Raw genomic sequence first — 22,530 nt, 5'->3', positions numbered from 1 at the left:
GCTGGGGCCCTGCGCCAGCGGAGTTCTGCTGTCTCAATTTCGCCGCAGTTTGCTTCTGGCCCGGGCGAGAACCTGTCCTCTGGGCAAGCCAGGAGTCGGTGCAGGACTCCCGTACCCCAAGGCGAGGCGGCGGCAGGTGCCGAAAGGAGGCCAGACCACGGCACCCGGAGCCCGACTGGAGGGCGTGGCGGGGGAGGACGGCGTTCGCTCCCGTCCCGGCAGCTCCCGGGTCGGTTCCGAGCGCCCGCGGCCCGATGGCCCGGCGGAAGATGGCTGCCCGGAGCGCCGCGGACAGTCACGTGTCACGCCGGGCCCGTCGCGCGCCCCCTCCCCCGCTCGCCAAGTCCCCGACCCCGCGGGGGGGACGGCCTTGGGCTACCTCTAGGCCACCGAGGTGCGGCGCGGGCCGGCCACGCAGGGCGGGCGTCGGGGCGGGAAGGTCAGCTCTCCCCGTTGTCCACCCTAACTTGGCCGCTGGGGCTCCGCTCGGGGAGCAGAAGAAAACCTTCGGGCGACCCGCACCAGGTGGGGCTACTGGGCATGCGCGGGCTCTGGCCCCTGCCTCGCCGCTCTCCGGGTTTTCGCCGCAGCTCGGAGGGGCGGCGGGAGGTGGGGCCCAAGCGGGGCGGGGCGGCTCTGACGCACCCGGAGTTTTCACCTCGGGCGGTTAGAGCTCTTGCACCTCCCTTACGCTCCCAGGCGTCGCCCGAGGCTTTATTTTTTGTTGTGGGAGGAAGATGAGTCTATGGTTAGAGGTTTGAAAATGGGCCTAATAGTCAGGTCGGCCGTTTCCTATGAATGATCCATCAGGCGTTAATCCCAAGTGTCGCAGCCCTTGGGCTAGGTGGGAAAGAGAATCCAGGAGTAGTTCGCAAACTCGTGCCTGGCTTCCAGCAAGCTGAGTTTGCGTTCCCTGATTTGTGACCAGCTCTAGCGGCTCCCGTCTCCGGCCCTGCCCCAAGGGATTTACCGTCCCTGATTGTAAAACCTGATTCCCGCTCGGCCTTACTTAGTGGGCCCCTAAAAACGCTAGGGAAAGCGCCCGCCTTCTCCGTTTCCCATTACTTGAAAGTAAAATTCAAGGGGTCCAAACCGCAACTGTCCCTTGGTTCGGGGGTCCCGCTCGGTCCCGGGAGGAGTCCCCTGCGGACCCCGCCCGGCCGTCCCGCCCACCCCGGCCGCCTCGAACACCCGGAGGAGCGGAGTCGCGTGGCGCGGGAAGCCGGGCCGGCTCGGGCCGCGGACTGGGCATGCTCGGCAGCCCGGGAGGCTCGCGGTGTTAAGTCGGAAGCGTTCGCACCAGCGGGGCAGCGGGCGGCGGGCGGCGGGCAGGTCGGGAGTGAGAAGAACCGGCTAGGGCAGACTGCTCTTCTCTCGCGCCTAGGGAGCCGGTCGGAGAGCGCGATTGGGGTGCGGAGCCCCGACGCTGCCCTGCCCCGGATTTCATTCCGCGGCAGGGGGCTCCGCGAGCGGAATTCCGGCTGCTGCCGCGACTCCAGTGCAAGTGAGTCGTGGGGACGGGACAGAGAGCCGGCCTCGCCATCGCGGGGGCCGGTCGGACACCTGTCTCGCGGGTCCGGCCTTATGCCGGGGAGCGGCGGGCAGGCTGCCCTGGGGCGAGGGGGCGTGAGCGCAGCCCGCGCGGTGCCGCGCGCGTACCTGGCGGGCACTCCCCCAGAGCTGCTGCTCCTTGGGGGTGGGCACAGCAGGGAGGTCCGGCGGCCGGGATCCGGGCTCGGAGGGGGCGGGCCGCCGGCGTGGCTCCCGGGCTAAGTTGGGGCGGGGAGGAAGGAGGAGGCGTCAGTGGGCATCTTTTAAGAGCTACTGCGTGCAGGCTGGAAGGCTGCCTAGTGTCGGATTGGGGTGCTCGGGAGGCGAGGAGCCTTTGGGCAGTGGCCCACCGGGGGTCCGGAGACCCCCCCCAGGGGCCGGCTCCAATCACGGCCCCACCCCCACAGCCTAGGTGGCGGTGTGACAGTTGGTACCTTCGGGCCAGATCGCAGCCGGCCGGCCAGGCGCCCACTGTTTCGGGATCCCCCCACAGTGGTCCTTCGATGCCCCCTGACGACGAAACAGGTGGGACTCCCCCTCCCCGAGGAGAGGGCTTCTCCCCAGGCCGCGTAACAGCCCCCCAGGCCCGCGGGCGGCTCTGAGACCCCGCAGGGCTGCCCCCGCTGGGCGGGGACGTTTAGGGGCAAGGCCTGGAGGGGCATCGGCGCAGCCCAGAACTGGACAGTCTCTCCAGGACACGGCTTTTCCGTGACAGAGGGGGTCTGCGCTATCCCCCAGCGACGTGTCAAGGGCAAAACAGCGGCAGCAGCGGCTGCCTCTCCCACCGTCTTAACCCGAACTCGGGCTTGTGGCATCCTCCCGTGAGCCGGGTAGAGTGCCATAGTCCAGCTAACGGATTCAGCCTGGAGCGTTCTGGTGAATGCTGCTTTCCTCTTTGGTGCCGCGAAGTAGAAATCGGGAGGAGGGTTGTCATGGCCGGAGGGAGCGAAGAGAATCCAGGCAGGTGCTTCTCAGATGTTTCTTTTCACCTTCAAACAGTACAGACTTCAGCGGTACACGCTTGCGAAACCAAGTGAAGGCTGCTTTCTGAAAGGGAAGTTTATTTTCTATGTTCTGGGGCCTGTCGACTATTTTAGTTCCCTTGACATTTACCTTCCTGGACCTTTAAAGCTGTTTGGACAGGTTATTTTGCTTTCAGGTTTGGGGATGTTTCTGGTTGGTTCCCTGGATGTGGAAGTGGCGAATGTCTGATGTGCTGTACTGTGAACTCCCCACGCTTCCTGGCACTGGGGGTTGAACATTCAGGGGGTACTGAGTGGGCCGAAGGAGAGGAGTGGGACTGGTGACGTAGGAAGGCGATGGGAGTTGCCTAGAGCTGCCCAGATGGAACGGGGTTGGTGGCTGTTTTGGCCTGTGCAGAAGGGGAGAGGGCGGGGCGTTTCATTGGTCGGGGTGTGAAATGTCCACGGGCTAAGGCAGCGGGGGATGGGTGCCTGTCTGGTCAGTGCTCCAAGGGAAGCCCAGGGATGTTTGGTGATTCAGCAGGTGGCAGCTTTCCAGCTCTGAAGACATGCCGTGGCCAAGCAAAGAAGCAAGCAAGCAAGCAAGCAAGCAGCAGCCTGTGCCTGCTGTCGGAGGCGCCAGCTTTGGGGGAACCTCCAGGAGCTGCCTTCTGCCTGTGGCAGCTCACTTGCCTTATCTTGCTTCCTGTTTAGCTCTGGAGGCCCTGGTTTTTCGAGTTTCCTTACTGCGCCTCTTAAAATATACAGCAATATATAGCATGTTTTTGAGTCTCTCCATCTCTGTGACCTGCTGGGTAGCAGGGTGGTGGCCACTGCCGCCATGCAGTTTAAGTAGTTATTCTGCAGAAAGTGATAGTGATATGTAAAGCAGTGAAGTGGCCTTTCCTTCCACTTCTGCTTCACAGAATAGAAATTTATGTTTTTAGTAAAATAATAAGATATATTTCTGCAATTCTTCGGTGATGATAGTGAGCTATTTGAAATATCTGGAAACTTTTTAATAAAAGACATTAACTCCAGAGATGTATTAAATTGACATCAGAGGGACACGGTTATTAAACCAGTATCTTACTCATTGGAGGATTTCTAGCATCTTGCACAATGTCTTAGCACTCAATACATGCCTCTGCAGCTGAAATTTAAAAAATTCTTCATAACAGAAGAGTTCACCAGTATTCACCATGTTCATCAACTATTTTAAAGTCTGTATTAATATGGTTAGAATAAAATATATGCATCAATGCCTTTGCACATTGACATTTAAAGAATGTTTATGTTTTCATAAGACATGATTGCCTGTGTTGACCATAGACATTCAATTTTAGCTTGAAAACTTGATTCTTTTACTTTTCTGGTTAAATTTATTAATTTTCAAACTTGTGGCAGATCCTACATTTCAGCTGGAAAAATGGTGTGCTTTGTTAACATATGTCATGAAAACCAAACGGATTCCTGACTCCTAAGTATAGCCATCAGTTTTGTTTGTTTTTCTTTTGAGACAGGGTTTTGTTCTGTCGCCCAGGATGGAGTGCAGTGGTACAATCTCGGCTCACTGCAGCCTTGAACTCTACAGGCTCAGGTGATTCTCTTACCTCAGCCTCCCAAGTAGCTGGGACTACAGGCACGCACCATCAAGCCCAGCTACTTTTTGTAGACATGGGTTTTGCTATGTTGCCCAGGCTGGTCCCAAACTCCTGGGCTCAAGTGATCCTACCGCCTTGGCCTCTCAAAGTGCTGGAATTACAGGTGTGCGCCACTGCACCTGGCAGAATTTTTTTTTTTTTTTTTTTTTTTAACTAAAAAGTGCTCCTGTTGCATGTCAAATGTGCTTCAACTTACAAAACTTCATTTTATACATAACATTTCAGGAAAACTCTGAAAAATGCTGCTATAGAAAAGCTGAAAGAGCATTTTGGGAATAAAAGTTCTGGATTGTTTGCACACAGGGATCAATGCCCTGGTCTTTAGGAGGGAGGCATGAGTGTGCTGCCAGTTCATTCTGCCCTTTACCATTACTATCTGTTCCTTCCTCCAATTGTTTAGGTATTTCTTCTTCCCCTAAAGATGTACTTTCTTGGCATGAGCTTGCTTTTCAGAGCAATCCTGTCAGAAGAATCTGTTGCATTTTCTCACACAAATTTGATCAGTGGTGATTTTTATTTTTTGATTGCCACATACACTTTCCCACCACTTCATATGGCAAACTATTCAGTGGCTCTTGGAAAGAGCTGTGGCCCTTGTGTCCTTGTGGGGGTATAACATGTTATAGATGGCTTTGCCTTTTTTGGATGGTAGCTATAACCATAACAGTCTCTTCTGGAAGAACTTTTATGACATCCTGGGCTTCAAGATTTTTGGCTTTCCTATTAAAGGCTTCTGGTCAGGAATATAAATGGCTATTTCTTCTCTCCAAGAGCATCCCTGTAAAGGTTGTTACCTCCATTAAGCTACCCAGTCACAAGAGGACCTTATTTTGGATCAGCCCACTTGGATGTGGGAGTTGGGAGGCAGCATTGGATGCTGGGGAGGAGAAAGTGAAGAAAGGGAGAGAAGGGTGGGCGGAGCCCCAGGAAGGTAGCTTGGTTTTATAACTGTGACTTCCGGGATTCAGTAAAGCTGCATTGAATGGTGATGATGAGTAAGTGTAGTTCAGGCTCCGCTGGAATGCTTTGCTGTTCTCCCAGTCCTCAGTCTCCACAGATAAACACAACACACACATGCAGTCGCACACAGATCCACAGACACAGAGACTCACACAGACAGCAAAGAGAAAGACACGGAGAAACAGACACACACACTCTGCCAAAAGCCAAGAGCACTAGTGTCATTTTAAACTAATATGTCAAAAGGAAAATCCAGGGCTCAGTAGCAGGTTTGATTTTGGGGACCTGAAATCACCCCAAGCTGGTATTGAGAAAGATTCCCTTCCACTCTCAGTGACAAGCTGATCTGCCCCCTTAATGATGTAAAGCCACGGGGACTTTAACTGAAGCAACCATTATAGGTAAATGCAGGTGAGTGGAGATTTAGAGAATTTGGGTGATTTACCTTTTAGACTCCTGGTGCTGAGAGCTGAGCTCACATTCCAGTTCTTGGCACAGGATCCTCACTGTGCAAAAAAGCCCCTTGCTTGTTCTATGTTTTTCTCCTTCATTCCCCTCCCACCCCACCCCACCCCACCCCACCCCAGGCCCCTCTCCCCCAGAGGAGCCTTCTCTCCAGTGCAGGATATGTTCTTGTATATGTCTGTATCCTTGTTAAAGATGTTGAGTTATTTTGTTTGTTTTTAGTTTACATAAGTGGTTCTATGCTATAGATTTCATTCTTTTTTTATTCAACGTTAGAGCTTTTATTATGGAAATTTGCAGGCATTCATAAAAGTCAAAAGAACCTTAACATTTTATTTGTGAGATCCCTGTTAGTGTAGGTTTATCTAGTGCATTGCCTTGACTGCTGCTTTGTAGGGCTGGTCTTTTGTGTGTCTCCTACTTTTACGTACCCATTTCCCTAATGGTAGATGCTTAACTCACCTCTACTCCTGCTACCACTAGCAAACATCCTGTATGCATTTTCTTTCTTTTTTTCTTTTCCTTTTTTGTTTTTTTTTCTGAGACAGTGCCTTGCTCTCTCGCCCAGGCAGGTGTGCAGTGGCGCGATCTTGGCTTACTGCAGCCTCCGCCTCCTGGGCTCGAGAGATTCTCCTACCTCAGCCTCCTGAGTAGCTGGGTCTGTGTGCATTTTCTTAATGATCGGGTTGAGAATATCCCTAGGGTAGTGGTTCTCAAAGTATGGTCCACACCTGGCAGCATCGGCATCAACTGTGAACTGTTAGAAATGCAGATTCTTGGGTCCCAACATTCTAGACTTCCTGAATCAGAAACCCTAAACTGTGCTTCAGCATGCCCAGGCTGGAGATTCTGATACATGAGAAAGTTTGGGAACCACTGCTCTAAGGGTATATACTTAGGAGAGGGATGGCTGAGTAATGGTGCACAAACAATCTGTTTTTGCTAAATACTGCTAAATTACTCTGCAGACTTGCTCAGCTGCTTTCTACTCCACATCAGTGCACAAGGGTTCCTGATTCCCCATGTTCTTGCTCAAGTTTGTTATTAACCAGCTTTCTAGTTTTACCAATGTTTGGTGGCCATAAAGTGGGATCTCGTTTTTTTTTGTGAACTTATATGATTTCTTAGTGAATTTGAACTCTTTTAATATATTCGTCAGTGATTATAATTTATTTGACTAGCCATACTTGCTTTTCCTAATGTGTTGATTTGCAGACTTTTTTTGATATATTCTAGATGTTAATCCCATCCTGTCATCTGTTTATCAACTTTATCAATGGTAACTTTGAGACATTTTTAGTTTTGATATAGCCACAATCCATTAATTTTTGCCTTAGGTTGCACTTTAAGAGTCTTAAGATGTTCTTCCTTACCCCAAGATTACGAAGATATTCTGTATTCTGTCAGCTTTCCAGTTTTACCTTTCACATTGAGGGCTTTATTCTCTTTGAGGTTCATCTTTGTATATGGGAAAACATAGGAATCTCACATTATTTTTTTCCTTTCCATTTTGTGAGATAGTTTTCCTAAATCATCTATTAAACAATGTATTCTTTCCTTCATATAGTTTTGTGGAGCCACTTTTATCATACCTCAGGTCCCCACATACACACATTAGTTTACTTTTTCAACTTTATTAGGAGTTATTAAGGCTGGGCATGGTGGCGCACGGCTATAATCCCAGCACTTTGGGAGGCTGAGGTGGGAGGATTGTTTGAGTCCAGGAGTTCAAGACCAGCCTGGGCAACATAGAAGGACCCTGTCTCTACTGTTGGGGTCCGCATGTTTCCTAAACAAAGGAATGAACACACAAGACAACACAAGACAAGACAAACATGGCGGCTGCCTCGAATGGCGAGCTCTGCTTTATTTTATACAGTTGTTTGTGGAATGTTGCCAAGTCACAAGACACATTGTTGTTTTTCTGACCTTTCCCTGACTTTCTGGATTTTCAAGATATTTACACATAAACAAGCCCCCAGGGTCTGCTGTTAGCAGCTGGCTCCTTTGTCCTCCCTGTTTGCAGGGAAGGAATGCCCTGCTTCTTTGCAAGAGCAGGACTTATCGGGAACGCCCTGCTTCGTTTGCAAGAGCAGGGCTTACCGGGAATGTCTTGTTTGCAAGCACGTAGTCCTCTACACTCTACCAAAAAAAAAAAAAAATTAAGCCAGTGCCAGGCACAGTGGCTCACACCTGTAATCTCAGCATTTTGGAAGGCTGAGGCAGGTGGATTTCTTGAGCCCAGGAGTTCAAGAACAGCCTGATCAATACCCTGTCTGAACAAAAAATACAAAAGTTAGCCTGGTTAATTGGTGTAGTCCTACCTACTCAGGAGGCTGAGATAGGAGGATTGTTTGAGCTCAGGAGGCAGAGTTTGCAGTGAGCCCAGACTGCATCACTGCACTCCATCCTGGGTGACAGAGTGAGACCCTGTCTCATAAATAAATAAATAAAAATAAGAGTTGTAACTTATGTGTGTAAACTAAATCCATTCAAAATGTACAGCTTGATTACTTTTGACAGATGTACATATCTGTGAAACCATCACAATGAAGATACAGAGCATTTTCATCACCCCAAAATTGCCCTCGCACCCCTTTGTAATCCATCCATCCCTTTGTCCCCAGACTTAAGCAACCACTGATATGCTGTCACTGTAGATTAGTTTGTGTTTTCTAGAATTTTATATAAATAGACCATACACTATAGTACCATTTTGTGTCTGGCTCCTTTCATTCAACATATTGATTTTTAAAAATCTTTTAAAATTATGATAACATACACATAACATAAAATTTATCATGTAACCATTTTAAGTGTATAATTCAGTGGCATTAAGTACATTTACACTGTTGTCACCACTATGCATTTCCAGAACATTTTTTATCACCCAAAACTGAAACTGTCCCCATTACATGCAACATACTGATACCAGTCATCTGTCTGTTTCTATGCCCACACCCACATTTTGTTTATTATAGCTTTGCAGTGTGTTTTATATGGCAGAGTGAGCCCCTACTTTTCTTTAGACTTTGACTTGGTTATCTGTGGATCTTTATACTTCCATATGCTTTTACTTCCAATGCTTTACTTTATACTTCCAATGCTTATTAAGTTCTCAACAAACTTAGGAAAGTATGATGGGCGTTGCATTGAATATATAATGTGATTTTTCTGTCTAATATTGTAAAAGTTTCTGTCTTACTGTAATTCTATCCATGAACATGGTCATCAATTCATCTTTTTAAAATGCCTTTTTAATAGAATTTCAAATTTTCTCTGTTATGATAACATTTTTTATAAAGGTTGCTTTGAGGACAATTTGAATCTTGGCACCTCAGTCCCCACATTAGAGGGAGGCTAATAGGGGTTTTTGGGACAGATCTTTTAAAACCTTCCTTCATTCATCAACCTGTAATGGCATTGGTGAAATTACTCACCACCGGTAGGACCAGGTTCCTCTTTCCTGTAACTGGGATAATAACATCCCCCTTATGGAGGCTGCTGAAGGGTTTAAAAGATAATGTAGGAGATGCTTGGAGTACAGATCTTGAAACAGAGTTGTTGCTTAGGTTATGTTGGTGGAATATCTCCCCTAATGCTGGTTTTGAATAGCATAAACTGGCTGGGTATGGTAGTTCACACCTGTAGTCCCAACACTTTGGGAGGCCGAGGTGGGAGGATCGCTTGAGCCCAGAAGTTTGAGGCCAGTCTGGGCAACACGGTGAGTCCCTGTCTTTACTAAATAAATAAATAAATAAATAAATAAATAAAGGTATCCAGTTGTGGTGGTGTGCACCTATAGTCCCAGCTACTTGGGGCGGGGGAGGGGGGCGCTGATGTGGGAGGCTCGTTTGAGCCTGGAGGTTGAGGCTGTGATGAGCTATGACCACGCCACTGTACTCTAGCCTGAACAACAGAGCACGACCCTGTTTCAAAAAGTAAATAAAATAAATCTCATAAACTTAATACTTTTATCTGTTTTTAAGGGTTGATAATAAAGAAGAGCCAGAAAAGCAAAGTAAATTAGCCAGCCAGTGAAAGTGTAATGCTAAGTCTACATTTGCAAGCCTATGTTTCTGCCTAGTTTTGTTGGGTTTCACAAAAAGTATGGGTACTTCCAAAGAATTTTACAGTCGAGTGGGGAAGAAAAGGCTAATATACAAGAAACAATTAGGGAACTCTATGTGACAGATGGTATATAATTAGGGGTGAAGTGGTGCAGTGCCAGGGGAGTTACGAGAGGAGAGAAATCCTGCTCTGTGAAGTTTTGATGTGGCTTGGGTGGAACTAGTTTGGGCAGGGGGGAGAAGGGGCTGGAGAAACCAAGTAGAATTATCATTTCTGTTGGAGGCCTTGAGGGCCCAGTATTGACTCTCATGACAGTGGATATTGTGCCCAAACATAAGTATCTCAAAATCAGTGCTGTGGGATTAGTGATAAATAGTTAGAAGATGCCTAGATAAGCAATAGCTCTTACAGTATAGTCGTGAAGAGCACTGACCCTGGAGCCTGGGTTTGGATCTCAGCCTCATCATGTAGAAGCTGTAGGACCTTAGGCAGATTATGCAAACCTTCTGTGCCTCAGTTTCCCCAGCTCTCTGGTAGGTGTCATAACAGCAGCCATCTTACAGGGTTGTTGTGGGGACTATATTAAGTTAACATTTATAGGGTACTGAGTGCCTGGCATGGTAACCACAACGTAAATGTTAGCTGTTATTATGACAACTTTTGTTAATATTCGTTACATTCCCCCTGTACCTCTCTTGAGGTGTGTGAGGCTTTATGCCCCAGAATTGGATGGCTTTTTCCAGAAAGACCTGGTTAGAGGCTGTACGGATTTATAGAATGGGCTTTTTCCACATGTGGGCAGGCATTCAGGGCGCTCAGGTTGCAGACTGAGCAAGTAAATGCTGAAAGGACAGTGGAGCCAGGTGCATTCTCTGTCATTCCTGGATGTCCTCACTCAGGGCTCTGGAATTGAGTGGGGAGAAAAAGTCAGGTGGTAAGCATTCAGGAAGCAGATTTTATTTTGCTGTATTCCTAGTTCTGATTAGACCTTTTGGCAGAGATGTTGGAATTACAGGGATTCACACGTGTTGATGGCTCACTGCATGCCAGACACTTTCTAAGTCCTTGACCCAATGAAATGGATATTGTCATTATCCCTTTTTTGAAGACGAAGAGAGTGGGGCAGAAGTAATTTGCCCAAGAAAGTAGGAAAAAGACGGCCCTGGAGTTTAGTGTTTGGGGCCTTTCCCAGGTGGCAGAAATAACAGAAGTAGGTACTGTTGATGGAGAGCCAGTACCTTTACGTAAAGCATTGTAATACACAGGTTAGCCCAGCAGGGCATTCCCATGACCTCAGATATTTATCAGGTGAAGCCAGTGGCTCTCAGATTTCAGCGTGTATCAGAATCACTTGAAGGCTGCTTACAACGCCCAGGGCTGGGCCCCATCTCTGCCAGAGTTTGTGAGGCAAAGAGCTTGGGGCAGGTGGCAGTGGGCAGTTGACATGTCTAATGCGTTCCTGGATGCTGTGATGCTGCTGGTCTGGGGACCACTCTTTGAAAACCACTGCCATCAGCAGTGCCCACGTCAGCGAGGAGCCAGCTGCTCTTACTTCTAGTTACAGTCAGGTGGGATGATTTCAGATTTAGACATTGGAAGTGCTTTCCGCCTCATGAAATAAAAACTGAACTCATGTGGTTCTGTTTGTCTAGGACAGCAGAGGGGTGGCTGAGCCAGTCCAGAGCAGAAACTTGCTTTTCCTGCTCGCCAGTGTTTCTGGCGTGGCTCAGGAGAGATGATCCCAAGGTGGAGAGAAAACTTGGAAATATAAGTCAACACTTATTAGAAGCTTGGAGTGCCATCAGTGCATCCCATCTTAGAAAGATGGCCCCATTTATTTTTATTTTGTTATCTTTCATTCCCCCTCCCATTGGCAAAAAAAAAAAAAAAAAGGACTTCCTATTCACTACTTATCCCCATGGGGGAATTTAGGCACAGACAAATTAAAAGTGTATTGAGATACATAGCTTGACAGTGGAGAGGCAGAAGATAATCTTATTTGACTAGTTTAATTATAGTAGAAAACCATGTTTATAGGAAAAAAAGAGCTTTGTGGAGCTCTACTCCAGCTGCTGCGGAGGTCACATAGCTACAATGTGTACCAAGCTTAGTACAGCACCTACACACACTAAGCTCTCAAGAAGTATGAATAGTTATTGTTATAGCTGAAGTTTTCTGTCTTGCAATCCAGGCTATATTTTTTCCTATTTGAAAAATGTTACATATATAAAACCTTGGGACAAAAACCTTTTAGAATTTAAATATTTTGTAGGAACTCAGGATTTAGAAAGAACTCAGAGGTGAACAGTACAAGTAAGTTGTATTTGGGAAGAAACACTGGTTTAGATTTTTCTCTGTGCTACTTATCAGGACTCTTCCATGACCCTGTGAGCCTGTAACAGCTTGTTTGCTTGGTGAGGGAATGTGGTAGAGAGGGTCGGGGGATTGCCAGGGGCTGACTGAAGAGGCTAGAGAGGGCTGTTCAGGTGTAGAGACACTCTCCAGTCTGGTCTTTTTCTAACAGAGGGCTGACAGTGGCCGTAAATATGTGTGGAGAGTCCCCTATGGGCCAGTTCCCTGATGAGCCTTGAGATACAGAGATGAGTGCGATGGGGTCTGGCTCTTTGAGGGATTAGTGGCGAGACAGACATGTCCACAGATGATGTCATCACCAAGTAGTGAGTACAGTATCAAAGCTGCACACCTAGCTTCCCTGGGTCAGGGGTGGGATGACTAGACAGCGGTCACCTGCCCAGGTTCCCTGTGACAGCAGAGTGCAAGAAGGGAATCCATACCGTAAGGCAGTGTAGATGGAGCCAGAAGTGGCATTGTTTGGTTTTTATTTTCTTTTGTTTTAGGGTTGAAAGCCACATGAGGTTTGCATTTTTAGTGACATAATCCTGACAGCAGAGACAAGGCTAGGAGGATGTGTGCTATAAGTGGTCAGCCCCCAAAGGGAGAATCAGGGCTGGGACTGCACTTCAAAACTACTTGGGGAGTTACAAGAGTACTTGACAGTTTACATTTTTTTTTTTTTTTTTCCAAAAACGTGGCTATGAGGTCAGGAATTTGAGACCAGCCTGGCCAACATGGTGAAACCCCATCTCTACTAAAAATACAAAAATTAGCCTGGCATGGTGGTACATGCCTGTAATCCTAGCTACTCAGGAGACTGAGGCAGGAGAATTGCTTGAACCCGGGAGGCAGGGGCTGCAGTGAGCCGCAATCAAGCCACTGCACTCCAGCCTGGGCGGCAGAGCGAGGTTCTGTCTCAGAACAATAACAACACAGTGGCTAAATGTTAGCTACCTGCTAGGAACGTAAAACCTGAAGATTAATGACTTTCTATCTTTAAGATAAATCAGCTTTTAAAAGAAAGACTCTATTAAAAACAAAGTCTTATTTTATTTTCCTTGAATTTTTGGCTAAGTGTGAAATTCCCCTTCATTTGTGTTTTCAGTGGTTCCAGTTTCTCCTTTTCTCTCCCCTCCGCTCCTCCTTTTCTCCAGCTGCTTATTATCTATTAACAAAAGAAGCTGATTTCAGCACCACCTTCCCCAGTCCTATTTAATTTCGTGTCCAGACCACTTTATAGAAATAGCAATAAGCTGTTTGCATTTCCCAGGTTGTAATGGATATTCCTTCTGGCAGGCGGTCTCCATTAAGGGAGCAAAATGTGGATGTTCAGTCTTTTAAAAGTTTCATGCAGGTGTACTATGTGAATCCATGAAGACAGGAGATGTTATAAAAAATCTCAGGTTAAGGGGTGGAGGATCCTCAGCTAAGCTTGGCAGGTGGAAATGCTTAAATTTGGAAGGGAGTTCCCAACAGTCACAGATGGAGATGGAGGGATTGAAGAAAAAAGCCCTGGGGCAGGGTGGTAGAGAACAAACCTCAAGAAAACTATCCCCTAAGGAAGTGGTGGGGAGGGTTAGCTGAAGTGATACTCACCCCACTGGCAGGAGGTGGGTGAAAGCAGCAGAGGCAGGAGAAACCAGGACGGAGAGGGAGATAGAGTGGGAAGGCAGGCTTTGCCCACAGCTTCTTTCCCCCGAACAGACACAGGATGATAGTTTAGGCAGGAGTTGGAGAAGGCGATGGGGGTGCCAGTGTGTCTGAGACCAACAGAGAAGAGGAATGTTTTACTCCTGAAGAAACCAGGAGGGGAGAGGGAAGGGTGGAGGAAAGGCAGGGGGCAGTGGCAGGGATGAAGGTGCACAAGCAGGTGGAGGATGACTGGAGAGCAGAGATATTTGGGATGCTGGAGAAAAGGCCATGGGACCAGAAGAGGATTGTGAAAGAAACAGTCTGTATAGAGGACCCACGGCCTTCAGCCCAAGCCAGACTGTCCTCGTCATCTGAGACAGAGGCAGAGCAGGTGAGGGCAGTGAGGAAAGATGCTGCTGGCTGTCCAGGCACACTGGTGAGGTAGTAAAGCACTTTCTGAGCCATTTGTAAGATGGCAGGATACCCAGGGTCTTCTGGATAACAGAAACTGGGGAGGCAAGGTCCCAGGGGCTCTGATTTTGAAAGCCAACTGAGGAGTGACAAAGAACAGTGGGCTTGGGTTTAAATCCTTTTGGGGCAGTGGCTTCCTCATGTGAAATGGAAATAATAACCACTATGTCACAAGTGTCATGGTGTGAAGACCCTTGGCATGTGTCTACAGTAGTACAGGGTTGCATTCTGCAGTTGTTGAGGTGGCCTTGGGATGTGGCAGCAGAGGGTGACCCTGAGATTTCCTCTAAGAGAGAGTATATGTTGATTCCCTTTCCTCTCCTGGGTGGCGTGTTGACCATTCATTTGACTAGATGGACCATAAGTGAGATGGGCTATTGCACAGGCACTATCTGTACCCAGTTTTCTGACCATGTGTTGTCGAGATTTTCACCACGTGGACTGCATAGTCCCTTCCTCTGTGTTTCTACCTGATCTTATCCCAGAGCCTGTCCCTATTGTTCCCCTGGCTATTAGTTCACTCTACACACCCCCAGACCCAAGTACACAGAATGTCCCCTGTATGCCATTGCTTTTTGTGGAAGCCTTTTTAGACGGCCTGCATCTCTATCCTGAGCCTTCAGAATCATGGAGACTGGCAGCTTCGACTTTGGACGAGGCCAGGATGTGGGTGCGAACAAAGCAAAGTCTCAGCCCGTGTGGAGTTTTCTTGGTAAGGGTCAGACCGACAATAATCAAATAAGCAAATATGTAGCATGTTAGGTGGTCGGGAGGCAAAACCTCCCCTGTGCCTCGGAATGTCTCTGCCACCTGTTCACAAGGTTGGTAATTTAACATTGGCTTTACTGCTGTGGTCCATGTAGTGACACCTGAGTGACTTTGAAAGGCTCTACAGAGTTCCAAGCAGTTGGCTGGGCAGTGTTCCAGGTTTCCATACGGCCCTCAGCATAGCTGGCTTTCCCTCTTCCTTTGATTTTAGAAACAGGCAGGATCGTGAGAACACTCTCCGGAGTTTCTCAAGCCTCATTTTGCTCATTCATTTTAGAAAGGCCCTATTCGTGTTCCACAGGTTCTTACTGGGGGTCTCCGGATGGGTTTCCTGAAACCACCATGTATTTAAGTGTATTTTAGGGGACAGTGCATCTAAGACTCTCATTAAATTCTCCAGGAAGGTGTTTCAAAGACCCGTTTTTTATGAAAGTGGATAAAAAGTGAAAATTATGCCATGGAGAGTTCCTTTGTGTTTCCATCTTTCTCTTTTTAGAGGAACTAATGAGAAATGACTAGGTAAAAGGGGGTGAGGCAGACACACACTGACAGCCTTGTTGTAGTTCTGTGTGGCTTGACATTTCTGTGTCTTATGACTGGGACAGGAAACAAAATGATACCGCTGGCATCATTGGAAGACCATTTGACTTAGTGGAAGCAAAGGCGGGGAGGTGCGTGTGATGCTACAATTTGTTTCTGTCTTCCACTGAGCGAGAAGAGAAGGTTGAGCCATTGGGAGGAGCACAGAGGCCCCTTGGAGCAGGTGCTGCTTCTCAGATTTCTGTGTCTGATGGGTCCTGAAAATAGGTCTGGAGCTTTGGCTGCTGATGCCAAAGCACCTGTTTTAGGAGATTGCTCTGCTTGAGAAGTCCATAGTAGCTTACCTAAATAGTAAAGCTCATGACTACTGCCTTCAAGATAAGGGTCTAGAGGGTAGCTTTGGAGAGTGAGAGCGTAGATACTCACACACTCTTTGACCCAGCAATTCTCCTTTTAGGGGCTTATTTTAAGAAATAATCAAGGTCATTATTCATCCCAGAGCTCTTTATCATAGTGAAAAGTTGGAAACATAGTATTAAAATATAGGAGACTGGTTAAACAAATTATGTATATCCACACAATGGAATACTAGGTAACTCTTAAAAATAATATCTGGGAGAATAATCATAAAGTTGTTCGGAAAGCATTGTTATGTGCAAAAAGATATGTAATGCTTTTGGAAAAAAATAAACTATTGAGAAGGTACTGGTTGGGGCCCTACTATGAGACAGGTACCCTGCGGAGTACTGGTGACACAGTGATGAATTAGGCAGATATGTCCTCAACAGGTCTTAGTCTACCAAAGCAAGAGTCAGGTCATACTGACTCTGTCATTAAAAAATTCTGTAAATAATGCTTGGGTTCTGCAACCACAGATTCAATCACATAGATTGAAAATATTTGAGGAAAAAACCAAAAAATAACAATACAATAAAAAAATACCCCAGGCATAGTAGCTCATGCCTGTAATCCCAGCACTTTGGGAGGCTGAGGCGGGTGGATCACTTGAGTCCGAGAGCTTGAGACCAGCCTAGACAATGTGGCAAAATCCTGTCTCTACAAAAATTAGATGTGGTGGTATACACCTATAGTCTCAGCTACCAGGGAGGCTAAGGTGGGAGGATCGCTTGAGCCTAGGAGGTTGAGGCTTCAGTGAGTGGAGGTTGTGCCACTGTACTCCAGCCTGGGCAACAGAGTGAGACTCTGTCAACAAACAAACAAACAAACAAACAAACAAAAACCAAAAAAATTATAACAACGATTTACCCAGCATTATTTACATTGTATTATGTATTATACTTGATCTAGAGGTGACTTAAAGCATACAGGAGGATTTGTGTAGGTTATATGCAAATATCATGCTATCTTATATGATGGACTTGAGCATCCACATAATTTGATGTCCCTGGGGGTCCTGGAACCAATCTCCTGTGTTACTGAGGGGTGACTGTATTCATAGGAAGACTTCAAGAAGAATGTCTCCTTCACAGGCCATTTTGCCACCTGTATAGTCATATCAGATGTGTTTCTCTGTACTTGTTATTAGGCTACATCTTTGACTTGAAGTTACTGATTTTTAAAAAAGCTGAAAGTAAGTAATTAAGATGTCGTACTGTTGAAATTTCTATAGTTATACTATCTTCCTTGAAACCCTCCTTTCTCTCCCAGCACTGTGGGAGGCTGTGAGGTGTAAGGGTGTGGTGGCTTCAGCACAGTGTTTGAGGATTGGGCACTGAGTGACGTTCCCTGGAATCTCGTGGTCTACAGCCTGTGCTGATGCTCAAGGCTGCTCTGCACTAGCCTTTTAGCCAGGGTGGGTTTTCTTTCAAGGACAACTTTTCTTTTTCTTATTTCTCCTCCTCCTCTCCTCCTCTTACCCTTTTCCTTCTCTTTCCCCTCTTGCTCTTCCTCCTTTATTTAGAAAATGTATAAGTTAAAATAATATTAATAACCCTATTACCCATAGATAACCGCTGTTATCATTTTGGTGTATATCCCTCTGGTTTATTTTCTATAAATATTAGATGTGTACCAAACGAACATTTTGACCAAATGCTGAAAGATGGAATGCTGAAAGGAATAGTATTGCCAAAGCTAAATCTCGCTGTCCTAGAATGAACTTCTGGGATACAAATACAAGTTTGACATTTTATAAACATTATTACAATTTTGTTATTAAGATTATCATAGTCAGAATTTGGCATTGTGGTACAGGGACTTAATTTTTTAGCATATACGATCAGTTCAGTGAACGTTTGCAATACTGGGTGGATGTTGACTTGGATCTGAGTTGGAGGAGGGAGGAGCAAGGACTTTATTTATTTGTTTAGTTTGTTTTTGTATTATTATTTTTGCTGGCTTTGTCCATATAATACAATATGAGTGGTAGTTTGTTTCCAACTTATTAATCTTTTGTCATATAACTGACTTGTCTTCTCTCTGACTCCTGGACCTGAAGATTTTCTCGGCAATGATGATGTGGTTTCATTTTAGTACTTCCCCTCACCCCAGCTTTGTGCACTGTTTGAAGGAGAATATATCTGGATAATCTCAGAAGCAGAAGTGAAATTGTTGTCCTTCTACAAAATTTTCCCTGATATTTTTGTACTCACTTGCTGCTTCACACAACCAGTTGAGAGAAAAATGCATCCTTAAGCTTTGGCTCTAAAAGTGTGGCTGTGGAGCAATGAAATTGACTTTCAAGATAACAGAGCTGTTTTGGAATCTCCATCTGCATCTTAGCTTTCACTGCCTGCACACTAATTTCATTGTCTTCCCTGGAGAAGAATGACAGAAGAATCTTTGCAGAGGTAATATGTGACAAATGTTCGCCCTCTCAAGGCACCCTCAGTTTTCAACAAATGACTGCTTTCCCTGCAAGCAACCATTGGCTGTTAGTATGCATGCTCTTCGATATTGTTATTAGACCTGCCATGTCAATGCTGTTATCCACAAAGTACAATGCTAGGCCAGGTGCAGTGGCTCACACATGTAATCCTAGTACTTTGGGAGGCTGAGGTGGATGGATCGTTTGAGCCCAGGAGTTTGAGCCCAGCCTTGACAAGATAGTGGAACCCCATCTCTAAAAAAAAAAAAAAAAAAAAAAAAAAATTAACTGAGTGTGGTGGTGTGCATCTATAGTCCCAGCTACTTGGGAGGCTGAGGTGGGAGGATCGCCTAAGCCCAAGAAGTTGAGACTGCAGCGAGCTGTGATTATGGCACTGCACTTCAGCCTGGGTGATGGAGTGAGACCCTGTCAAAAAACAAACAAACAAACAAACAAAAAGCACAATGCTAGAGCTGAGCTTTGTTATGTAATAACCAGTCATTCCATCTTTGAACATCTTTGGTAAGTACATGACAAAATCTTGAGTGTCATATAGTTTGCTGATGGATGGAGGAGATTCTAGGATATATCTCGAATGTTCACCAACATTTGAAAATGAATCTTTGGACACTAACAGCAAATATTCAAATAATATGCCTTGTTTATATCACTGATGTCATGCTGTTGTGATGATGTTTACTTACACGGTGATGCAATCATTGATCATACAGCAGTTCAAGGATGCCAGAAGTGACATTTGAAGAATGCTTCCTGCTCTTTAGCTTTCCAGACTGAGATTGAAGGTCAGGTTTTCGCCAAATGTGGAAGCTTAAGACAACTTTGTTAGATTCTTAAATATACATAGAAATATATGTTGTATTTGTATAGTTTTAAAATATTTCTACTATTCCAAATCTATACTTTAAACAAGTACAAACATCTTTTTTGATTATAGTAAAATATACATACACAAAATGTATCATTTTAACAATTTTTGAGTATACAGTTCAGTGGCATTAAGTACCTTCAAATTGTTGTGCAGCCATCTCCACCATCCATTTCCAGAATGACTTCCTCATCCCAAGCTGAAACTCTGTACCCACAAAACAATCATTCCCATTCTTTCTTACCCCTAGCCCCTGGAAAACCACTGTTCTACTTTCTATATATGCGAATTTGACTATGTACCTCATATAAGTGGAACTATTTAGCATTTGGCTTGATTTACTTAGCATAATGTTTTCAGAGGTCACACATATTGTAGCATGTGTCAGAATTTCCTTCCTTTTTAATATTCCATGGTGTGGATATACCACATTTTGTTTATCCATTCATCTGTCAGTGGACACTTGGGTTACTTCTGTCTTTTGCTGTTGTGGCTAATGCTGCTGTGAACACAGGTATACAAATATTTGTTCAAGTCAAACATCTTTCAAGAGACTCTTTTTTAAAAACAGAAAATAAGGTGCCTCTTAAAATATGTTCCTTGTCATGAATGTAGAGAGTGGAACAATAGATAATGGAGACTCAGAAGGGTGAGGGGGTTGAAGGGGGGAGGATGAGGAGAAATTGGTTAATGAGTATGATGTATATTATTTGAGTGATGGATACCCTAAAAGCCCTGACCTGGCCACTATGCAATCTATGCATGTAACAAAATTGCACATGTACACCATAAATTTGTATAAATAAAAAGGAAAATAAAAATATGTGCCTTCTTGTGATCAGTTTTATTAGAGGGTACCTTATCACAGTGTGATCAAGGAAATGCTGCCTTTACGGTTATAAACACACCCACCACTTTGAACAGTGTTTAGTTGAAGGCATTAGTACTGCCTGAGGTCAAGAGTGTGGTTTCACAATACTTCAGAGCAGTCTCACCAGCAAACTTGGCAGCAACCTTGAGCAAGGCCTGTCAGGGTTGTTGGAAAACAGCCTGGTGTTTTCATATCTTTTGCTCTGATAGCTCTTACTTGTCAGTACCTTAGGAGGGAAAATCTGGCAGTAGTGTTTGGTTCCTTAGTTTGGTCTGAGCTGGTTAAATGCTCACTGGATATGCAGATATGATTTATTTCAGTGGTATGCTTCTCTGTGAGCCTGTCTCGCTGTGGCAGCTCTGGAATTTCTGTTTATGGATGACATTCTGTTTGGAAGCGGGGCTGAGATTCTGAGCTACAGGCTGTGTTTGCACAGCAAGCTCCCTTGATTTTAATTTGTATTTTTTTCCAAATCTGGGTGGTAGGGGAGGCCCAATGGACAATATAGAGCAGCACGCTCCTCCCTGACTCCATGCAGTGGCCCAGGGGTTTTGTGGTGCCTGGGCATCTTGCAGCGACATGTCTGTAGGTGCTTTTTTTTGTGGAGATGTAGGAAATTGAAATTAGCTTCCAGCTTTGTAGTAACAGAAGTGAAATGTTTTGTACCTTTATAGGCCTGATAAAAATCAGATGTGATTAACTGGTGGTTTTAACAATGCCAGTCAAATCTGTTTGTTTACGTTGCTCACATTTTCTAAAGGCACATGATCTATCTGAAGATGGAGGCTTGTCTGTGAGTTTACTGACAGCATTGTGTACTGCGTTATATTTGTATTTCTTGTATGATCTTTTTAGTCATTTTTTGGAGTCTGTCTTGGTCTTTTTACTGATGAGTGTATGTGTGGATTTGTAGGGATAAATAATCTTTCTTCCTTTTTGTGGAGTTGATAAATCAAGGACTTTTTAAGTCCTTGATTTAAATAGGTGACCTCTGGAACAAAGTTAACATACATGTTTAATACTTAGTCATGTAATTTATACATTTGGCAATCAGTCAAATACTCCATTCCAAAGAATAACCGTGAAACTATTTGAATAAATTTTTTGTTTCAGCATGCAAGATATAATCAAAGAAATGTGTCTCTGGGAAAAAAGATAATTGCGGTTCTTTTGTGCCATTAAAATTTCAAGTGTAGTGAGCTAACCTGGCGCTGTATCAGACATCTAGGCAAATAATTGCCTGTTTGCTGTTGGAGTCTGTTATATGTTATGCATTTTTGGTGGCTCTCTACAGTTCTGGTTCTCTTATCTTCCTAATAGTTCCTCTTTAGACACTGTCCCTGGAACCTCTGCTTGGGTTGCACGTGTAAACGTCACCCACAGTTCAGCCCTGGTGGTGAGCAGCCTGTTACGTGCAGGCTCACGTGGGGGACCAGTTTGCTTTCTTTTGGGTGGGGTGTCAGGTTTATGAGGGTCCAGCTGTTGGAGGGCCCTGATTATGTGGTTTTGACTCAGCAATTTCCTTACTGTCTGGGAGGTATGGTCAGAGCGTAGACTGTGTGGCAGGAAGTGATAGAAAAGGAAATTGTATAGTGCCGTTTTTGCACTGAGACGCCTATTTTAGGAATAAACTCTAGGGGTCAGAAATGTTGATGTTTAGATTAAATCTGACTTTTTTCATTTTCTGATCTATATTTTGTTTCCAGAATAGTTAATGTAACTCCTACTAGAATAAACAATGGCATATATTTCAAGTTTAATGTTATTCTACATTTTTGAAAATTTAGTAAATAATAAAATCTTAACCTGTTCACATATGCTGTAGCTTGTCCTGCCCCTCTGTCTACATGTAGAAGATAAATTTTGTACACTCTTCACAGTCACAAGTGTTTAAAGATAAATAACATTAGAAAGTGATTTTACCAATTCTTTTTCTTTTGACAGGTTTGTTGCTGACTACAACTTTAAAGTCCCTTCACAGGTTAAGGCTGTTCAATTTAAAACAACCATGCAGTGTTTCTTTGATGACTGCAGTGTGTTGTGCAATTTAGTTTTTTTTTAACCCCTCAATTTTTTGGTTGCCTTGAGTTACCATTTGGAGGTACTGTTTTTGATACTGTATCTCAAGACTGATTTCTTGGATTTTGTGTGTGTGTTTTTTAAATTTACTGAACTTCCTACTAGAGACTTCTTGCCCTGTAAGATCCACTCCTTTGTGGGAGCCTAGAAGTTTATGAGAAGTAAGAGAAGGAGTATCAGGTAGTGAGAGGTGTGCATCATGGTTAAATGAAAGCAAAACCAAGGTGTTTGACTCTTAGCAGAGAGAGATTTGGAAACTAGCTCTGTTACCCATGGTTCAGCCCTGGTGGTGAGCAGCCTGGGCTCCAGACTGTCACCAGCAATGCAATCAGTGGATGTTGACGAAATTACTTAAGTTGTTTGAATCTTAACTTCCTCATCTGTAAAATGCTCATCCTACAGGTTTGTTAAGGGATCATGTTTGTAAG

The 22,530-nt window shown here is 45.2% G+C and overlaps 1 protein-coding gene across 10 annotated transcripts in view; it reads left to right on the top strand.

Moving 5' to 3' along the window:
- The first annotated feature begins 447 nt into the window (after positions 1-447).
- SGMS1 (sphingomyelin synthase 1) overlaps positions 448-22,530 on the top strand; it is a 312,479-nt gene continuing 290,396 nt past the window's right edge. For 7 of the 10 annotated variants that reach the window (XM_050805579.1, XM_050805580.1, XM_050805575.1 and 4 more), the window contains exon 1: positions 1,257-1,504. The gene's annotated coding sequence lies outside the window, so the exon portion shown is untranslated. Of the gene's footprint in view, positions 526-1,239; positions 1,505-1,807; positions 2,077-22,530 lie in introns of those variants that run through there. The other 3 variants (XM_050805573.1, XM_050805571.1, XM_050805572.1) reach the window with 3 other exon arrangements.

The sequence above is a fragment of the Macaca thibetana genome, chromosome 9 (assembly GCF_024542745.1).
Source record: "Macaca thibetana thibetana isolate TM-01 chromosome 9, ASM2454274v1, whole genome shotgun sequence".
Classification (NCBI taxonomy): Eukaryota; Metazoa; Chordata; class Mammalia; order Primates; family Cercopithecidae; genus Macaca; species Macaca thibetana.
Note: the sequence above shows the minus strand (reverse complement) of the source record. Positions and strands in the feature narration are given on the sequence as shown.